This window comes from Heliangelus exortis, chromosome 10, assembly GCF_036169615.1.
Source record: "Heliangelus exortis chromosome 10, bHelExo1.hap1, whole genome shotgun sequence".
NCBI classification, from domain to species: domain Eukaryota; kingdom Metazoa; phylum Chordata; class Aves; order Apodiformes; family Trochilidae; genus Heliangelus; species Heliangelus exortis.
This window is the reverse complement of record NC_092431.1, coordinates 18,449,196-18,461,856: the sequence shown is the minus strand read 5'-3', so window position 1 is coordinate 18,461,856 and position 12,661 is coordinate 18,449,196. Positions and strand designations below refer to the sequence as shown.

Sequence of the window (12,661 nt, the reverse complement as noted above, 5' to 3'; positions counted from 1 at the left end):
GCATATTCACTAAAAGTTTCAAATAATTTTATAACATATTACACACATCTGCCATTCCCTGAGGATGTACCTCCTACCAGTTCTATAGAATCCTATTCCCTGGTTTCTGTGCCACCAACCATCTTGTTTGCTGCTGAGCAAGCTGACATGAAGAGAGGACTGATGTCCAATCTCAGCTGCAGAGAGGCAGAAATCCCCAGGAACCAAGGAGTTTCCTTCCAGAAAATCTCTATAGCATCTGAGCTCAAAGCATAACATAGGAAAACAGACCCAGAAATCAAACAAGGTTTAGGTTTTAAAGAAGCATCATCTTTTAAAAAAAAAGGGCATGCCACCCAAGTAATAAGCTGGTTTCTGGTTAAAGTTTTCAGAAGAAAATCTGCTCAGCTGCTGGACACTTTCTGAAGAAGATTAAAATAGACCTTTATCCTCTGCTACAGGCTCTGGTTACTACTTTCTGATTTACTACCCATTTATTTGGAGCAGAGGAATTGCCTCTAGTCCTCTTCTTCTCATCCCAGCTGCCTACCCTCTCTCTATATGTGGATGGCAGAAATGGCTTCATGTTCTTTCAGATGGGGCAATATTTTTAACCTTGATGGGCTTAAGTGACAGGAGGGAAGCATTGCTGCAGCAGAGAACAGTTTCTTTCTTGCCTTTATTGCTTTCCAGGACTGTAAATCTACCAATGTGTAACCTAGTTCCCCCAACTTCTGGTTCACAAAAACCTGGTGTTTAGTTCCAAGTCACCTCTGCAAAAAAAACACAGACACACAACCCTGCTTATCATCTACACAAATAATCATTATTATTATTAAATGTTAAACATTTAAGTGTCATTTTGTGTGGGCAGGGCTGTACATCTCAATATAACCCCTGTGCTCTTGCATCCACAGTGCTAAAACATCTAGTTCTTCCAAGTGGAGCAAACAACAGCAAAATATTTCACTCCAGAGATTTTGGAAGGAGAAAATAAGTGTAAGAAAATAGAGAAAACCTCCCAAAGCCTGCATCCCTAGGTCACCAGCACAGCTTTCTGTGAAGTCCCCTGGCCTGAGAGTTGCAGGCAATCAGCTCTGAGAGCTTGCATTGCCAGTAGAAACAAAGGAGAAGGGAGAGGACTTAGTCCTGGGTGCTTTTTCCTTACCTTTAGAAATGTTTCTCTTCATTAAAAATTCATTTACACTTGTGCTCCTTGTTACACACAGTACAAAACCACAACTGGGCTTCATTTCCCTCAGTGATGAGGGGGAAACGTTTTCTCAACAGCACCTACAACTCACAAAGAGAAACAGGAAATGTGCTGCTGTTTTGCAGAAAAACTGGAATTTTTAGTAGTCCCAAACACCCCTCAAATGTCCTCTCCCTCCATCCCCCTTGTGATGACAGAAAGAAAGAAAGAAACACTTGGCAGAAAAACCTAAAATTATCCACTGCTATGGGGAAAGGGATGCTGTGATGGCAGAAGGGAAGCAGGGAAGCTGGCACCTCAGCCAGAGATCAAGCTGAGGTTTCCCACCTGAGCTGCAGCAGACAGCAATGGAGCTGAGGGCTTTTGTGTGAGGATCTCCTCCCTTTTCTACCACCTGGGGAACTGAAAAGAAAGAGCTGGAAGAGCAGCATCAGACTCAGCATCAGAGGCTGCACTCCCAGGCTTGGAGGCAGCAAGGTGAGGGCACAGAGTGCCTCAGCATTGGAGGCACCAATGGAACACAGCCAAGGACTGAAGTGCCAGTAACCAAGCAGAGGATACCCTCAGCACCTGGAGATGGGTTTGCCAGATGCAGCTGGGATTTCACTATCACCTGGTAATAAGCAGTGAGCAAAGCTCAGCAGGAAGGTGGGCGAGAGGCATGGCAAAAGGCTCAGCACAGCCTTTTCTGCATAGGATAACACAAGCACCATGCTGTGACCAAATTAATCATCTGTATCCGTTCATAATCCAGGAGTGAATTCCCTGGAAAATGCTGTGTCAGCATGCCCAAAGAAGATGCAGGCTGCCAGGCACCTGATCCAGGGCAACCCTGGAGAGGCGGAGAGAGGGAAAAGGTGTTGCTTACTGTGCCAATATCCTGCTCCTTTATTGCTGTTACCTCCTTTCCCTCCACAAGAACATTTTTCTTGCCTTCCCACAGCACCAGCACTCACAAGAAAAGAATATTTGCTTAGAGTTTTAGGGGATTAACAGCACCAACAAGGTCTCTGTGCAGACACCAGCCTGTATGCTTTGGAAGGAGCCCTAGAGATATCTGAACCTTGCTATTGCTTTCAACACCATCTGATGAGAATTTTTCCAGCATGACAGGCTGCTTGTTGTTCCACTCATATTGAGCATAATGATTCTCCTTATTCTTGAAGCATGTATTTTATGTTTCCAACTTGTGTCCACTGTAAAAATGTGATACTAGTTGCCAATAGCTGGTCAATATATCATTTATATATGCTGTATTGATCCATAAAATAATTCTGCCTTGCATACTGGAGTGAAATCCTGAGAAAAACTGTGAGGTGTTGAAGGAATATACTAAATCCTGTAATGAAGTACAGGTTTTGAAACCTGAGGTCACACACTATCAATAAGCATTGCCATGCAGCTAAAGATGCCATTTCTCTGGAGGTTAGATAAAATGCAATCAATAAGATCACTGCAGCAATATTATCCCTTCTGCTGATGAAATGAGAAGGTTTATTTTAAAGGTAAGTGGTAAATAGAAAACCAATAATTAAGAAGAAAAAGTGACTTTTGCCTTGTTGGACTGATAAACCCTGCAGCCATCAGCATATAGTGTAAGCTTGATCAGTGAACCATGCCATACAAGTCAAGAAGCAATAAATATTACTAATACCATGTCATGAAAATTGGATTGCTTCATTGCCCTCTTGTTCCTGACTCAAATTGCCAACAAGTCTCTAGATTGCTTCTGTTTAAGTCATGAATGCATCCAGGTAACCAATAAAACCCTGCATACTATGGATATTTCAAGAGATGGTGGGGGGCAGTATGCAAAGTTCAAGCCCTGCATCATAAAACTACTCAGGAATGGCAAAGTCACTTTCAGTAAGGAGTGATCAGCCAGGAGACACAACTTGAGGATGTTGTGCTCACTGTTCAGAAAAATAAACCCAACAAAAATTAGCTCTTATTACCACAGAGGTGCAAAGCCTGCCCTGTCAGTGGTGTAACCACACCAAGTGTTTCAAACCATCTCACCCTGACACAGCAGTGAGTACAGTACCTTCTCCCCTGCCCTTGTAGGGCCCAGAATAATCTCCAGCTCCATTGCTAAACCAGTTTAATCCTGGTAGTGGGCAGCAGAGCATTTTACACAGCAAGTCACATATTAAGAATTGGCTTGCACCTCTCTCTAACCAGTTCATTATCAACTGGTACCCAAGCCAACATTTTAAAATGTGGTTGCAAAGCTGCATGAGGAAGTTACTAGAAGAGAATGTGGTTATTATTACCTGAAAACAAGATCTCTAGGGCACCATTATATAAAGGAGATGCAGCACAAGGACCAAAGCAAGTGAATAATAAGCAGCACCCTTAGGAAAGCAGGAGAGCAGCCAGGCTCACCACTCAATTAAAGAAAGCACCATCACTTGCAATGAATGACACACCTGAAAATGCTGCACCCTATTAAACATCTCCCTGACAGATGCCCTGCAGGCTGACCAAAGTCCATGGAAAGTTTTCTCACTTAATTCTCCCTGGGTTTCAAGGAAAGCTTTTTGTCCTTTCAGTGCAACCTAGTGATTGACCTGGAGAAGAAGAAAGGAGGTCTTATTTAAAGCTTGAGATAAATCACAGGAAAACTTGTTGTCCAAGGAATAAAGCATCTACAAAAGAAGGGAAGTTGAAACAGAGAACCACACAGCATCTTTATGAAGCTTTTTTAAACCAGACCTTGATACCATTTCCCAGCTTCTAGATTTTTCTGAAATTTGAGTGAAAAGACAATTACAACTGCCAAAGCCTTCAATAAATCAGTGCCCCATCAACCATAACAAGTGCAGTCCATCAGTTAAAACTGACATGAGACATACAAAAGGCACAAAAATAAACCATCAGTCCAAGAAATAAATTTTAATCCCTTCTCCTATTCAAACAGGGGGCAAGAAGGTTGGGTACAAGAAGTAACATAAATTAAACAAGGGAGTGTGGGGAAGGGAACAAAGTCACTACATTCCTGGCCTCAAAAGCTAAAGGCAGCACTATGATTAAATAATTAAACTGTCTCACCTTGTGCAGTCAAGCTAAATTTCAACAGGAGCAATTAATCTTCATGTGGTCTTTTATGCCCTGCCCTATCTGTACTTTCAGCTCAAGTAAAACATTTCCTCATGTTGCCTCATTCTTCCCAAAAGGTATAAATATATGAGGAAAGAATAACTTCTCATTTAAATTAAATCAATGCCATTTACAAGGTTGCTACTTAAACATAAAGGCTTGCCCTTGGGAGAGGTTTCACACACATTTGCAGAGCTTAATACAAGATGAGAAATAGTTTGCTCTTCCTGCAAAAGCATTGAAGTTTTCAAAATATTTCCTCTATCACATCAGGACAAGTTTTAACCTCTGGAAATTTTTTTTCAATAAACAGACAAAAAGCAGGCACAAAGAAGAACACTATCAACAGAGCCCAGAGTCCCTTGCTGACCATGGGAACTTTGTTCTCAGACAATACGAGAGCTTCTTTCTTTCTCATGTTATCTCCAGCCTAAGAAACTTGTCCCAATCTAAGACATTCTGAAAAAATGACATTCTGTTCTGCCAAGTTCCTGCCTGACTCTGATGGAGCCACAGGAGCTGATGCTCCATAAATACCATGTGCTGGACAGACAGACAGACAGATCATCACAAATCAGATTCTGCCACTGCCATTCCCACAGCACCATCAGGTCCTGGGTTAGGCAAAAAAAGACATGGACAAGAAATAGGCTCAAATCATGGGTTCAAAAATCACATAATAAGGGAAGGAAACTGCACTGAACCTCAGCTGCAATACAAAGGGCAGCTTTATGCAAAAGGAGGTTTGAGCATCAAGATTTGGACTTTGGAAGACAAACACTTGGATCACTTTGTGAAGTGCCACATCTTCATGTCAGAAAAGGCCACTTACAGAAAGTCTGTGAACATCTTTTGGACCCTGGATGGTATTAACAGTAAGTGAATAATGAAAACTTGTAGAAAAAAGTTGAACACACATTGCACCAGCCAGCAGCAGCCCTCTGCAACACAGGATGGACCACCATAAGCTACCTAAGCTGGCACTGAGGCTGCAGGTTTGGCTGAAAATACAATCCAGATTTTAATTAGATGAGTCAATGAAATGTGGCTATAGTAGAGAAGATGGGGGAGAAAGGAAGAAAAGGAAAAAAAAAAGAAAAAGACCCCAAAACCTACCAACCTTCTCCTCCCTACACCCTTGAACCATTGCTCATAAAAATCTGGTCAGGCATAGCTGGAATTAGAGGGTTCTTGTTTTAAGAGGCAACTTGCAAGCTAAGTATGCTTTCAATTTCATCTTTTAGTAGTTGTTTTCAATGAATACTCCAAGTGGCTGTTTAGAAACAGAAAAGGCAAGAAGGAGATAGATAAGCAAGGAGTAATAGGAGATCCTGGAGAAGAAGTGGGAGGAAAACAGGATATTTCCATTTCAGGAGGTTATTAATTGTCCAGTATAGAATATCCTAGTACATCTCAATGCTTTAGTACTATACACACTCTGACAGGGAATACACAATGTGAAAATTAAAACCAAACAAGCAAACAAACCCACACCTTCCCGTCATGATCAGTATTCTGGGTTAGTGTTTCTTTTGCTTTTTTCCTTGGCTTTCTCTCTTTCATATATTTTTTCTCAGTCCTCTATCCCACACATATACTTTTTTAAATTTTATTTTCCTCACTTTTTCATTTTTTTCCACTAAGGAAGGAGTAAAGAACAAGCCTTCTCTCATTCAAAGTGCAATGCTGCCCTCCAGAGTTGTCAGGAAGAAAAATACTTCAGGAAGCCTGAAACCACCCTAGAGTAAAATCCCAGACGTTCAGATGAGAGTGTTGAAGCCAGTCTGGTATTTGTTCTCTGGATTGAAAACCAGCCTGCCCAGATATCTTGTTATCTGGCTTAGCCTGCTTTGCTGACAATCATTTAGACAGCTCAGCCACATCCACAATCTGGGCACTGGCTGCTATGCAGAGAGGGGACTTCTGTGTAAGATTGCAGAAAAATCCCAACTAATAAACTAAGTCATCTCCTAAAGTCACTCAAAATAACGAATTGATCTTATAACTTTTCAAATCCTTATTGTAAAGCTCATTCAGAAGATACATACTGAGAAGCCAAGCTCCAGAAGAATCAGTGTTTGGGTCTGAATGGAATTCAGCTACCAAAAAAACCCAGTGTTTGATTTCAGATTGTTCTTTAGTCCTGGGAATAAATTTTTCTACTGACACACCTGAAAATCATGGTGCTGGTGCTGTATCATAGCTTATCAGGCATCTGTTTTCTACAAGGGATAAAATTTTAACCATAACTGGAGAATAAAATTACTCCAATGATTTACAATAAAAAAAAAAAAAAAAAAAAAAAAAAAAAAAAAAAAAAAAAAAAAAAAAGCATGACTGGAACAGTACAGTTCAAGTTCTGCCTGGAAGAGCTTCCTTGTTTATCACCTGCAAAACCATATTGTACAATGTGCAAAGTCCTTTTATTTTCTGTAACACCAGGTTCCAAGTCAGCAATTTTCACTAACTATAAAGATGCATCACCACACCTCCCTGTTTTTTTTATTAATATCACTTTCAGGAGGTACACATCAAGTAACATGGTTTCCAAAGTGTTTTCTCTCACCTATGAAATCTGATTTAAAAAATCTAGAGAGAAGCTTAAATGTTATACAGACATGGATTTCAAGCCTGAGGATGACAGTACACAGGCATTACAGCTTAGGTCCTCAGAATTTATTATTAGGGACATCAGAAATTATTGTCAGGATTCCTCCAAACTCTTGTGAAGCTCAGGACTATGGCAGGAAGACAAAAGGAAAGCAAAGGGAGGGCTCATTCAGGGCTACCACAGAAGGGAAGGAAAAGAAGAAACCAAACCCTAAAAATGCCATACAGATAATTTATGTTTAGTTTTTATTCTGACAGAACACAGTAAAATAGCTGCCTTCTTCCTTGTGGCACCTCCTCCTTCCTCCTTGTGGCACCACCAAGCCCAGAGCTCATTGCTAGGTTCTCTCATCCATGGGCTGATATTTTTACCTCCTTTGCACACAGGCTGCCATGGCTCAGACCCTCTCTGGTATCAGCTCACCAGAAACACACCAAGGTTATGACAGGTGGGAATATGGCCCTGGTCCTTTTGCCAGAGGATGCTGCAGTGTTGGGCATGCACAACTCCCTAATGTTGCCAACTAACTGCACCTAGACCATTTCTGCCATTTCCACCAAAATTATTCAACCCTTTCAGAACACACCAGTCTTCAGATAGAGGGACTAGAGAGGCAGGCAGGAAGCTCAGGAGTTCAAACATCACGACTCAAGGATGCTGTGTCACGACACAGAGAACCTAAGGGTTATTCCAGCTTCCTTGAAGTTGATTCCCTAGAAACAAACCCAAGCCCAGATTTACAGCTTGGGACAAGCAGAAGCATTTTATGATTCACACGTTTACTCCTGAATTTCAATGCTGAGCAGAGCATGAGAGAAGCCTGGGAAGTGCCCCCAGCTCACTGGGTGCAGGAAGAGGAGGAGGAACCTGGGTGCAATGTGCCAGCAGGATGGGGATGGCACTGGGAACAGCCCCCTGCCAATTGCTGTACTACCTGCTGACCCAGGGTTAATCGCTCTGGACTCTGCAACTTCATTTTTCAGTCATCAAAAACCTGAGAAAAATGTTTATTAATACTTCTACAGTCTCTGCAAGATACTGAGATGATCTCCGAAAGAAAACTATGAAATGAGCAGACCTGGAAGACAAACTGAAACAATAAGATGTGTCTTGATTGTTGATTATCTGTTGGAGAGTACAAAATTTCTGCTAAATTTCAATTCAGATAGCAATTTGACAAGCTCTCAGGGTTTGCTACACCATCATTCACCTTCCTCATGCCATTCAGTCACTTACGTCTTGCATCAAGGACTAGAAATGGCATTCCATAAATCTGTGTATTTTTTCAGTCCTATAAACAATTACAATCTAGGAATACATGCAATCCATTTTAATAGAGTAATAATTAACATTACAGGAATATATTTCACTTACAGCTCTGGAAAATGGGACAAAGCTGAGGGCTCTGTATCTTTTTCTAACTGTAAAGTTTGGACACCACCATTTTCCCCATCAGACTTTTTTTTCCTTTAGAATTTTTTACTTAGTGCAATTGTTTTATATCTCTCTTATCTCATTTGAGGGATTTCTTTTAGCTATAAAACCTTAAAAGAAATACTGTCTGGCTAAATTTGCTTGCTACAAAACCACAAATCATGAGCATACATCAAAGGTATCATACATAGTGCAAAGGGACAAAAATTCAATTAAAGTATTTGCCATATTCCAACCAAGACTCTACAGAGAACAACAGTTGGAGTTGAAAAATAGATGACAGCTTTTTTATTATTATTATCACCATCATCTGTTTTAAAGACCAGTTTTCCAGATGGTGGAATTGTAAAGCAAATTCACCTATTCCCTTCACTGAGAGTTTTGCAGTGGTTTTCTTCAGTAAGCTCTAGTACATGTATAATTATAAACTGCTTCCAATAGAAATAATCCTGTCAAAGAAAATGCTTGTTTATTTAAATTGGTATTATATTAGATAATTATGGTCCAATCTTATAACCCTCTCTGCATTAATGGCTTCTAAAGTGTTGCTAGCAGTACCTGGGCCTCATCCAATTCTCCTTGTGGCTCTTCATTTCACATAGAATATCAGCAGTGATTTTGCTGTCCTTTTTTATTCCAGGACTTTTGTTTCTTAGTTAATAAATAAATGTCACTGTTCCATACAAAGTTTCAATAGCACCCTAAAGTCATCCAGATAAAGATTATCTATGTGAAAAGCCCATATTTCAAAAATAAAGCTGTGGCTACTTGTTAAAAATTCCTTTGAAACACATCCAGCTTCCTAAGAACACACTGAGTTACATTTGGTGATCACCCAGCTGATGCTTGGCAAGTTCCCCAGAACATAATCAAAGTACAAACAGGTGAAGAGCTGGGGAACCCATAGTCAGAAAAACTAAACCTCAGGACTAAAAAACTAAAATTCCAGAGCATATGAGCAGCAATTCCATACATGACTGGGAAGACACAAGGATACTCAGATTTACAGGCAGCAAGCAGATGAAAGTGCAGATCTAGATGGGAACCAGCTAAGAGGATCAGAAGATCCCAGGAAGATTTCCCAGGCTGGAAAGTCTGTCCAGGTGTCATTCAACAACACAACCAACTACACTCTGACCATCTCCAAGGGTAGATGCTTGCCCAGACTCCTTGACCAACCTGGGCCACTGCTGAGACACCTTGCTAAAGGTTAAGATTTGTTCCACACACCCACTCAGGACTTCCCTTGCTGCTTTTATAACCACTGCCTCTTGTCCTTCCACTTGGAACCCAGAGCCTGGACCCCTCTTACCTACAAACTCCCATTAGGTAGTGGAGTGAGATCTTCCTAGGGATTTGGAACAACCACAGCTCCATCCCACAGCCTGGGAACAGCACCAGGGCCACAGCTCACCTCAGCTCATGTTGGAAGAACAAACTGCATCTGAAAAAAAAAAAAAAAAAGAAAAAAAAAAAAAAAGATGGATTATGTAGAGAAGGAGGTTGTAGAAACCATCCTGTAGAAAGGATGGAGGTTGTAGAGACCATGGCAACAACTTTGAACTGGTGGTTTACACATTTGTCTGGAGTTATGATGTTCACCTGGTAGTAGAGCAGCAAGAGCAGACAACTGCACAGAGGATAAGTTAACCAAGGACTAAAATAGTGCAACACAAAGGTAATTAAACACTTTAACAATGATGAATGTGACCGAAAGTACTGGAGTTAACCATCAACAAATTTTTCCTTCCTTCTCCAAGCCTTGGTGGGCAGCCAGTGGTTGGGGCAGGTGGCAGCTTGACTTTGCAAGGCATGACTGAGGATGAGAAACAAACCTGAAAGCAGAGGTGGTAGCCTGAAAGGATATGGGATCAGTGTGTGTTATAAAGCATAAAGCTTCATATTGCCCTGGCTGCAAGATTCAGGGTTTCTGGAGTCTATAAATCACAGCAAAGTGCCCAGGCAGAAGCCAAGCAGGGTTGTGAGTGCCAAAACAAAACTTGGCCCCAGTAGGAGCAACATGACATGTGGCAGGGAAGGGAATCCTTTTTACCCAGGCATTTCCTGCTGGAGAAACAAAAGAAAACAAAATGAAAAACCTTGGCTTACAAAGGCACCACCTCATCCTGTCCCTGATCAAATCCTACCAGTACAAAATCCTACCTACTGCTTTTGATTGAAAATACACAGTTTTGCAGAAGTAACACAGTTTATTTGAAAACCTTCTGGTTTAAGGAAACTTCTGTTTGCAAGACTTGGATTTTAATCTACCACGGGAGATGCTTAAGCTGGAGCAAGTTTGTAAGGACAGGAAGACAATGGGGCTGGGGTGAGAGGGATTGAAATAAATAGGAGGCAATGCTACAAACAAATCCAGCTTTTTGGCTCTGCTCTGCCAGCAGCAATAACACAATGCACAAGCTCTATGTCCTGTACAACCTGCCAAGTACAAAATCAGCACAGCACATCCTCTCTGCCACCAAGATGCAGGAAGAGATAAATTTCTTGAGTCTATCTGAACAATAAGTGGATGATGCAGTGTCAATCCCACCAGGAATAAGAGAAAGAAATCATTCAGTCATCTCACATGAGTTGCCAAAGCCAAGGGGAGGGAGGTTACTTTTTTTTCTCTTTAAGAATAAAGTGAACGTGACAAAGGAAAAAAAAGAAGTGTCTTGTACTAAAGGTCTATTGATCATTAGTAACTTGAGGCCAGCCCAAATCTGCTGGCCCTGGGATAAAAATGGTTTAGAACCCATGGTCCTGGCTTGAGCCAAGTGTACTACACCAGGGTTTGAGATGAACAGTAGAGGTGGGCTCTGTGCAAGAGAAACACTAACTCAGAGCCAGGTTTTTATAACCAAAAAGCAGATCAGAAAAAAAATACATCCTGTTCTACATGAGCTTGTATGTCCCCTGAGAGCATAAAAGAAAAAAACCTCTATCACATTTGTGGTGCTACAGCTTAACTATCCCAAAAGGTATCCTTAATTTCTTATCCTTGTCCTGGTTTGGGCCAGGATAAAGGTGCCCAAACCAGGACAATCCTTAATGGCATTCTTAATTTCAAAGGCTGCTATCACACTCCCAGCTGCCCAAAGCCACACCAGGAACTGGGGATCATTCTCAATTAATTCCTCCAGGAAACTCGTGGTGGCATTTTGGTGGGCACTGCATCAGCACTCACTCCTCTGCTGAAATAAGTGCTGCCCTGGCAAGTCTGGGGGTAGAAACAGGCAGAGAGGGGAGACCTAAGCAAGGCTCTTGGAACAAGTGCAATCTGAATAAAATCAGTTTAGAAGACAGGTGTTTAGAACAACACTCAAAAATATCTTGTTTTTTTTTAATTAAAAGAGTAAAAGGCCCATTTGCAAAAGCCCTTCCCCTTATCTGGAGAAAGACAACAGACCAAGGGAAGATACAGTAAAAAAAAATAAAAATTAAACAGTATTTTCACCCCTATCATCCAAGGGAAAGCCATTAGGAGTTTCAATTAGCAAGTGTTGTTTCACAACAGGCAGGAGTTCCTTATAATGGAAAGATGATTATTTATCTAAATCCTGTAAAAGCACCCTCCTCTGTAGAACAAATTGCCTATGACCAAAGTAATTGCCTTAAATGGGAGAGATTTCCATTACCTGCAGCACAGAGTCTGTAGCAGCTGTAGGATCAGCAGAATGTGGAGGAGAAACAGGCAACATTTGAGAAAAAACTGCCCATGATCTACCCAACAAGTTGAACACCTTTAACATCAGGCACACATCTGCCCCATCCAGGAGGGATAAACAGGGATAAACACATCCCCTGGCTTGGGCAGCAGAGGCAGGGGAAGGGCAGGTGCACAGAAACCAGCACAGCTCTGCCCACATCCCTTCAGGTTCCAGGTCTGGGATGTGGGATCCACCTAAGGAAAAGGAACATATCACATGGTACCAAAACTACCCACAGCTTTTTTCCCTTTTGCTCACTCCCTCCACCTATCTAATTATCCATTTATTACGAGTTTAACTAAGGTCTGGATTTCTATCAACTTAAACAGACAGTTCTGTTTTAGATAGAACCATATACAACATACTTTCTCCTTTTTTCTTTGTTTTTTTGGTGTCCTGAATGCTTGAGCCAAAGGCAGTTGAAGTCAATTGAAAGGCAACCAATGACTTCAATAGGTTTTGGCTCCAGCCCTAAATGCACACCACATGCCAGACGTGATGACTGGCTCTGTATCTGTCTCTAGGAAGCATTTTCAAATTGAAATGAGGGGAAAGGGAAGAAGAGAGCAAGTCTGTGTATATCACACACTGTATGTTCAATTGGCTTCAATAATT

At 41.3% G+C, this 12,661-nt stretch overlaps 1 long non-coding RNA gene across 1 annotated transcript in view; it reads right to left on the bottom strand.

Moving 5' to 3' along the window:
* Positions 1–6,622, bottom strand: part of LOC139800243 (uncharacterized) — a 69,214-nt gene extending 62,592 nt beyond the window's left edge. The window contains exon 1 of the long non-coding RNA XR_011727674.1: positions 6,571–6,622. This is a non-coding gene — a long non-coding RNA (uncharacterized lncRNA). The remainder of the gene's footprint in view (positions 1–6,570) is intronic.
* Between the last annotated feature and the right edge of the window lie 6,039 nt (positions 6,623–12,661).